Raw genomic sequence first — 9087 nt, 5'->3', positions numbered from 1 at the left:
TGGTTATACAGAATAGATCTCGATAATTTCTAATTTATGACCATGGTGCTAAGTCATTGGGGATGGCATACATGTACCCTGGCATGTTAGATTGCTTCATGGCATACATGTACCCTGGCATGTTAGATTGCTTCATGGCATACATGTATTATGGTATGTTAGATTGCTTCATGGCATACATGTACCCTGGCATGTTAGATTGCTTCATGGCATACATGTACCCTGGCATGTTAGATTGCTTCATGGCATACATGTACCCTGGCATGTTAGATTGCTTCATGGCATACATGTACCCTGGCATGTTAGATTGCTTCATGGCATACATGTACCCTGGCATGTTAGATTGCTTCATGGCATACATGTACCCTGGCATGTTAGATTGCTTCATGGCATACATATATCCTGGCATGTTAGATTGCTTCATGGCATACATGTATCCTGGCATGTTAGATTGTTTCATGGCATACATGTATCCTGGCATGTTTTATTGCTTCATGAATTTGCTCAATAACTGTATGCACAGTATGGTTTGACAAATATTATCAATGTCAGTCAATCCCAAACCATTCTGACTTGAAAAATCAACCTGTCCTTGGGAGGTTTTGAACCTGCAAAAGAAAATAACAAGATAATATCATATCAAAATTACAAAATATGGTACAGTAATTCATAACAATAATTGTAAACTCTATAGCATTCCCAAATAAACAATCTGTCTTCTATTCTTTGTACTGTTTTGCACCCAAAAAATGTTTCAAGTAGTGTTAAAGAAATCAGAAAAAATCTCAATAGTTGAGTTTTAATAATTAAAAATAATTAAAATTGCATTTAATTTAACATTTGTACCAAAGCATTACATGTTTATCCTAGCAGTCAACAATAGTATTGTTTCTTTAATAAATCCCATGGCCTTATCTTCACCCTGCCAGCTGAAAATTAAATGGTTTGTCCATAGCGGTGTCCACAGTACGTTGTTAGACAATACAGGAGTTATTTAGAGCGAAGCTATTTCAAATAAAGTCAAATAATATCACAGGAAGATTGTGGAGATTATCAATGTATTGTCTACAGAAAGTCATTATAGACATTACACAATACAATGTTTCTGCTTAGGATCAAAAGAACTGAGTGCTAGTAACTAACCAATTCTCACCATGACAGTGGGACATTTCCCAATTACTAAGATGAGTATTCCATTCAATTATCTCTGTATACCCAAAAGTGGCCAATAATCAGATTTATTTGCTAACTTTTCCTGTTGTTTTTTGTTTAAATCCATCAACTATATCATCTGAATTCAAGAGTAGTCTCAGATGTCATGTCAAAACAAAGCTGATCTGGTAAATGACAGTCAGAGGCCAAAGAAAAGACAATGGAGGCCAGACTGGGTACAAAATTTCCCTTAGCTAAGAATCAAAAATGATGTTAGAGATATAAGTACTGTCTGTTCTTGGTCTTTAAAGTGCATTCAGACTATGTCTTTTGTTAATGAAGTACTGATTTGCAGTTTTCTGCATTTACCTGACACAAGACAAACATGGCTCCCTTACATACAGTGGAAGTAAGGAATGCCCTGGAGAAAAAAGGCAATGTTAGTCATTCTGCTTGAAATAAAGGTAAAGAGGAGGCTAATAACTACCATGCCAAGGCTGACAAGTACAGTGCCAAGGCAGACAAATATCATGCAAAGGCTGACAAGTACAATGCCAAAACAGACAATTACAATGCCAAGACAGACAAATGTCATGCAATGTTGACAAGTACAATGCCAAAGCAGACAAAAATCATGCCAAGACAAACAAGGTCCATGCCAAGGCAGACAATGACAATGCCAAGGCATCAAAGATTATGACTATTTTTACCTGACCAAGCGAAGAAGCTGTTATACATCGCATGATTTGAACAATACCTAAATGTCTGCTATGCAAAATAGCATACTTTAAAAAACCACATGTGATGGCCCAATACGACAAAACAAAAAAATAATAGGATAATGCTAATAATGAAAATTTGTAAAAAAAATACAAGTATCATAGGAATAATATTTTATATGTAGATGTAAAATATGAAAATAAGGTAATTTAGAAAAGAATAGATTACATTACTACAACAATGTTATCCTGTGGTCAGGTAATTAGAATAATAAAATGAATTTTGGAACTCAACAATAATGAGAGAGGGATGGGGCACATCGGTTTGCCACCCCTTAGGGTTTTGCCACTGCCAGTGCGCAGGCTGGAACCCTCACCTCATCCCTTAACTCAGGCCTTGGGCTGCTTTCTTTCACATATAACAGTTTAGATTAGGAATATCAATGTAACGTACTTAATTTTAAATGATAATGTAAATAGTTTTTTTTCCAATTTAAGGATACAGGGGACCTTCATGTGGGTGAAGTATGATGCACAGATGTCACAGGGCTACATCATAAGAAGCCATGCGATGTGAACAGGTTTGTGAAAGACTGTCGGAAAAAGCACATGAAGCAATGGCCAAACAAACACAAACACAGCAAACTCAAACACAGGAACTAACAAAAAGTTACCCTTTCTTACCGAATACTTAAACCCTTTTGGAACTTTAATTATTTGACTAAAATAAATAATAAAAAGAGAAGGCCTAACCCAAGACAGGAGAAACAAAACGAAATAAAGAAAATGTGGACTCTTACTCAGGCATAGCCTTTCTCAATTATGTTAGAACTAAAATAAACGAGGAACTACACATAATAACCACACATATAAAACACTAGGTTTTCTTTTACTAATGACTTAGCATACCGTTCCCTCGTCAAAATTCAAAACTGATACTAAAACTAAAAACTTTACAAAATCAAATGATTATCTTGGATTTATGAAATCCAAACACCTATAATAAGACAAATTGGGATATATTTGACTAAGTTCTGCCGATCCTACATACAGACTGTATAGCATCGATACACATAGCATATATGGAACATAGAAGACCTCTAGCAAAGTTCACCTAGCAAGGGAAGGAACTTTAATATGTGGAGTTGAACCCATTCTCCAAGGAACTACCCTTTAGAAAACACTAGGGAAACTAAAAATACCCCTTCAAAATTTAGTTTTAAACTAAAATTTTGATCAAAATTCCTTTTCTAAATAAAACAAACATACACATCTTTGGGGGTAACACTAACACATAATAACTCTTAACTTTATTTATTTGTGTTGGGGGGGGTATCTGTCTGGTGCCCCCAAAAAACAGTAATGACACATGAGCATCAGAGTGGAAGATAAGGGGTTGAATGCCAGTCATGTCAATCACAGGAACTTGATTCGGTGGAAACTAATGTGTACACTCACCATATAACACACATTAGTTTCCACAGAATCAAGTCAAAGTGCCTGTGATGTCAATACTTAAAATCAGCCAGTCATTCACTTTGTGAACTGCACTGGTTTTGCAGACGGGGCGTCATTCACTATTGTGAAGGAAATAATATCTCTTTGTGAAAAAAAGGACAGAAAATACAACACATTATGATGTGTTATTTACATTTACTCGCTTCGACTGACGAATGTTTTTATATGAATAGAAGAGGAACATGTCACTGAAAGATTACAAATTAGAAGTAAGCAGCAATAATAAAACAATTGTAATATGTACCGATAATAATATTAGGTATCGCGATAATACAGCGTAGAGGAGTATGTTTGACCTGTGGAAATCAGGATCTCACATTCTGCTTGAAGTGTACATCATTTGCAAAGCATAGACCAAATAGCGTGCACGGTTTCCTGGTACATACCCGAATAGAAGTCTTACAAAACTTGTCATGGCCTCCGTCAGCTAGCACTCTGTTTCGTCGAAAGATCTAATCTTATTCCTGTTATATCAAAAATGATGTTTGCATGTACCGGTACTTGTCATTGTTTACGGACTTCTTGTCATCGGAAAGCTTGGCACATTATTTCAACTTGAAAGCTTTCTAAAGACAGAGACTCAGTACGGGAGCAATCATTACATGATGAACCAGAAGGTGACACTGATTTTCCACGATTTTTGACATTAAAATAAATCCAATACGGTTTTTCATTTCAAATATTACAAAATACAGGACAACTTCTAATATTAGAAAATTATTTTTTATCACTTGTAAATACAGAGTCTGTCAAAAAGTACTTGACATGTATTATTGTTATTTTTTTTATATTTTTTTTATATTTTTTTAAAAAAAAATTTTTGTCCCTCCTTTACTTGATCGGAGCATCCTAGATTTGAAGACGAGGTAATTTTAGTATATAATATTATAATTTCGTGATGACCAAATACCACAAGGGCTTGTTACAAAGAAAGTCAAGGGATGGGGGTGTTATAATGTTACATGTTAGAACCTCCATCCCTTGATTTCCTTTGTAACTAGCCCCTGTGCCAAATACTGTAGTTAGGGTGGGTATTGATCTAGGTCCAGACAGTTGCTTTTCAGCTGGTTTGTTCCCTACTTAATGTGACTATGTTTTGCTTCTCCTAAATTTTATTAGACTTTGCATTATTTGCTAGTGTCACTAAGGGACTTGGCAATTGCAGATACCCCATAAAAAGTCTTAAACTTTGATGCTTAACTTTCACTAATTGTAAGACATGAGGTAATAATAATAATAATAATAATTTTATTAAAATAATATAATATTCACATGTAATATGCATTAATGTTGTCTTTTGTAGTTTTCTTTTTTTGTTCACCAATTGTCTGTAACAGATAACCATTCCTGCTAATATAAATTCCAACAGAAAAAGAAGAAAAAAATAGAAATTTACATTTTAAGAAGCATTTGATGACAACTGGAATGTCAAATTAATAGGGTTGAGAGAAAGTAATGGTTTAGCTACATCTAGAGTTTCTTTTATTTATAGTTGTGATATAATTATAATTAGCATTGAAAATTAAAATAAAATTATTGTTAATGTATTAAATATTGTAGCAATTAGCTATATATCTTAAGTTTCCAATGTAAGTAAATTTATTTTTGTTAATGTCATATCATGAACAAGCTCTTCCATAGATGTTGAATCCAATGTTTATTTTTCCATTTTTTTAACAATATCAACTGGTTTAAATGAAGAGCATTGAATTAAGAAAGTGGTCAATATAGTATGTGGTCAGACACGAGATTAAAAAGGTCAATTGATAAAATTAATTATATTAAATCTTTGTATGTCCATATTTTTATTTATTTATTTTTTGTTTCCTTTTATGTCGGCTTTTATCAAACTCTTATTTATGTGCTATAAGACTTGTCTGTCTGACACTTAAAGCAGCACCATCATATCCAAAAATAGCCTTGAAAATAAAATATGCAACTAAGTAGTTTATAAAATAAAAAAAATTCCTTCCTTTTCACACATTTCATTACATTACAACTTTGACACATGCCATTTCTAAAGTAACAATCTTTTTTATGTTTTGGTTGATAAGCAGATGCTTCCCATCAAGCACTTTAAAAATACATATCAACTTAATTCATTCTGTCTATGGGGGCCCGGAGTGGCCGAGTGGTCTAAAGTGCTCTCTGTTATGGATCACTGCCATCTCATCTCTGTCTGCGTGGGTTCGAGTCTTGGATTCAGCCAATGTGGGTATGTGAGAAAGCTTGCCAGTAGCTTCTTGTGGGTTGGTGGTTCTTTCCAGGGATTTTCCCTGGTTCTTCCTCCACCATTAATACTGGCCGCCATGTATAGCCTATTGTGTGCTGAAAAATGGCATTAAACCCTACAACAACAACAACAACATTCTGTCTATGGGCCATGGATGGCTCAGTTGTCTACTTGTGCTCATCTATACTGATCACTGCCATATCAACTCTTGAGCAGTGTGGTATATGAGAAATATTGCCAGGAGCTCCAAGTGCCAGGATTTTCCTAGATTCTTCCTAAACCACTAGTAGTGGCTGGCATGTATAGCCTATCATGTACAGTGGCATTAAGCCCCTGGGTGGTCCAGTGTCTAAATTGCTCACCTATACTGATCACTGCCATCTCACCTTTTGACCAATATTGTATATGAGAAAGATCACCAGTAATTTCCAGTGGGATTTTTTTTTTTTCCACGATTTTTTACCAGATTCTTCAAAGACCATTTATACTGGCCAGTATGTACAGCCTGAGTATCATATCCTTAAACAAAGGGCATTAAGCCCAAAACAAAAAATGGCCATAGGGCCCAGGGTAGTCCAGTGGCCGAAACTGCTAAATTTTACAGATAATTGACATCTCGATCACTGCCATCTGAATCCATCTTTACCATCACATTTATAGACAGAAAGCTCATGCTTTTATTATTAGCATTATTATTATTGTTATTATTATTATTATTATTTTACAGGACAGAGACGGGTGGGTGGGAGGTATAACATGAACCTTCACTCTGTAATACTTTGAGTTGACCACCATGATCCCATCACAGAACAGGCTTGTAGCAAAGGGGCTCAATGATTATTAATGAAATCTGGAATCTAAATCAAGTGATAGATTGCTATGGAGTGACAGAACCTATAACAACCATTATGCCTTCCCCCCTTTCTACACATTGACCAGTACCAGTAATTTCATTTGTAATGAGACCCTGTGGCTCACCATTATCAACTGCTCTAGAACTGCATACAGAAACTGATATATTGCTATGTCAACACATAGAAAGGTGTAAAAACTTTTGTTTCCATGGGTGACTACAGTAGATAGTCACAGAAATTATTGTAAAATATTCAACATGCTATAATGTGGTAAACCTCCCATTTACACCTTATATTACTTTTTTGATTTTTCATGTCATGCATAGATAAGTGCTATTTTGATTTTTCATGTCATGCATAGAGAAGCGCTATTTTGATTTTTCATGTCAGGCATAGAGAAGCGCTATTTTGATTTTTCATGTCAAGCATAGAGAAGTGCTATTTTGATTTTTCATGTCATGCATAGAAAAGCGCTATTTTGATTTTTCATGTCATGCATAGAGAAGCGCTATTTTGATTTTTCATGTCAAGCATAGAAAAGTGTTATTTTCCAATGAAGAAACTCCTTTATGTCAATGTTTGACCTTTCAATGAGATTTCCAGACATTTTACAATTGAAAATAGTTTGACTTCAAAATCTCTTGACATTTCAAACAGAAAAAAACAAAAACAAATGCGAGGTAAACTTTGTGAAAATGAATTGAGTAGTGCTTCTTTAGCATATCATAAAAGACTCAGGAACAAATTTGTACAAACTGGCTTCCTCGTTGTCTTCATCATAATTATCACATTCTCATACAAGAACATATTCATGTTAAGGCTCAAATTCCCCAAAACTAATTATTGCAATGACTAAATATAGCACTACAATTCTATAGTTTTATGCTAAGTAAGAGAAGAAAGCAAAACCCAAAAAGGTTTTGTAAAAATGTTAAAAAGTACTTAAGTTTTTGTGAAATATGACCCAACAGATCTAAAGGTGTATCATAAGTCCAAATATATGATGTTCCAATTGAGTTCCAGTGGCGTTGAAAATAAATTCCAATTCTGTATGTGTTGATGTGCCTGTAGTCTCAAATGTGCCATTAATGTCCTGGAATGTGGAAATGCACAGTATTAAGATTCTTTTGTATCATGTCATGTGTTTAGGCTCAAATAAACAGTAATACAAGAAAGAATGAAAACAACAAGCTTTGAAAAAATAAAATAATTTATTTCCCTAAAAGTAATTCTGTAAAAATGAAAACATATGAACTTAGAGTTTTAAGAATCAAATCCAAAAATAATCCAAGAATAATCCAACAATACAATTTTAGTTGTCCTAATAAAAAATGTTCTTCTGATTTCTAGTTTGAATCCTGACGAAGAATCCAAGATGGAAGACGATGACGTATGCTGCAATATGTTGTGTTGAAGTCTACAGTTCCTTGTAGAAACAAAAATTATCAGTCTGGTTATGGAAATCAAAATAAATTTCTTATAAGAACTGTCTTTGATTAAGAATTTCACATGAGCACATGTATTTTCCAGAAAAATAACAGAATTAATCCCTTTGAATCCAGGTAATTTGAAATAACTTCAACAAACACAACATACAACTTCCAGTTTAACAGCCCAGCTCTTACTGGGAATAACTCTCCAAAACAGAGGTTATATTGTATCCTAAAACGTAAACAAGGGGTCAAGTGAACATCTTCTCGAAGCTTAAAGAAACCAAGTACTTGTTAAAGGTCACGTACACCCAGTGTGACCATGATGAAAACCAATCATTTTTACTCTAGGAAATAAAAAATATAAAAAAATTGTTTACATCTTAAACACAAAGTTCCATCATGACCTCAACAACAACCAATCATTTTAAAATAAAGATAGAACTTGTTTACATAGTTGCAACAAAGTTTGAAACAAGGTCAGGATTTAGATCAACACCTGGTGTTTATAAACTAACAGTCAAGGTCAAATTATTTTCTGAAAAAAGTATCATCTCTAGTGAATAAATTGACATTACAATATCATGTAATAAAAATATTTTTTTTAAATTGACAAACAATTAAATTGAAATAAATATGTATTAAATCAGATATAACTAAATATACTTCCTCCAATAAAGAAAAAGAAAGATTTGTACATAAAGCTTTCTTTTTACCACAGACTAATTATGCATGAGGTTAAAAAGAACTCGTATAAATTACAGTGTACATGAAATAATACATTGTTATACACTGGAAAGTGCATCTGCTATTAAATTATCTTTTCCATTGATGTGCCTGATGTCAAGATTATATTCCTGCAATAACAAACTCTACCTTAATAGTCTTTGATTTTTATTTTTCATCTTGCTGATGAAAATAAGGGAGTTATGGTCATTGAATACAACAATCGAAGAAGGAGCTGAACTTAGGTAAACTTCAAAATGTTGTAATGCCAATATCAAAGCCAAAAATTCCTTCTTGATTTTTGAATTATTTCTCAAGTGCTTATTTAATTTCTTAAAAAATAGCACACTGGATGATCAATACCTTTTCATCTTCTTGAATCAAAACTGCTCCAACCCCATCATCACTTGCATCAACAAGCAGTTTGAATGACTGGCTGAAATTTAGAGCTTTAA

General features: G+C 33.7%; 1 long non-coding RNA gene across 1 annotated transcript; it reads left to right on the top strand.

The window, feature by feature from the left end:
• The first annotated feature begins 2363 nt into the window (after positions 1-2363).
• On the top strand, positions 2364-8787 carry LOC149772692 (uncharacterized). The gene is made up of 2 exons (XR_016417615.1): positions 2364-2452; positions 7827-8787. It is a non-coding gene; the product is annotated as an uncharacterized LOC149772692 (long non-coding RNA).
• The last annotated feature ends 300 nt before the right edge of the window (positions 8788-9087 follow it).

This window comes from Sinohyriopsis cumingii, unplaced genomic scaffold, assembly GCF_028554795.1.
Source record: "Sinohyriopsis cumingii isolate HCF-2022 unplaced genomic scaffold, ASM2855479v2 utg001273l, whole genome shotgun sequence".
NCBI lineage: Eukaryota > Metazoa > Mollusca > Bivalvia > Unionida > Unionidae > Sinohyriopsis > Sinohyriopsis cumingii.
The sequence above is the reverse complement of the archived record's forward strand: the minus strand, read 5'-3'. Positions and strand labels throughout refer to the sequence as shown.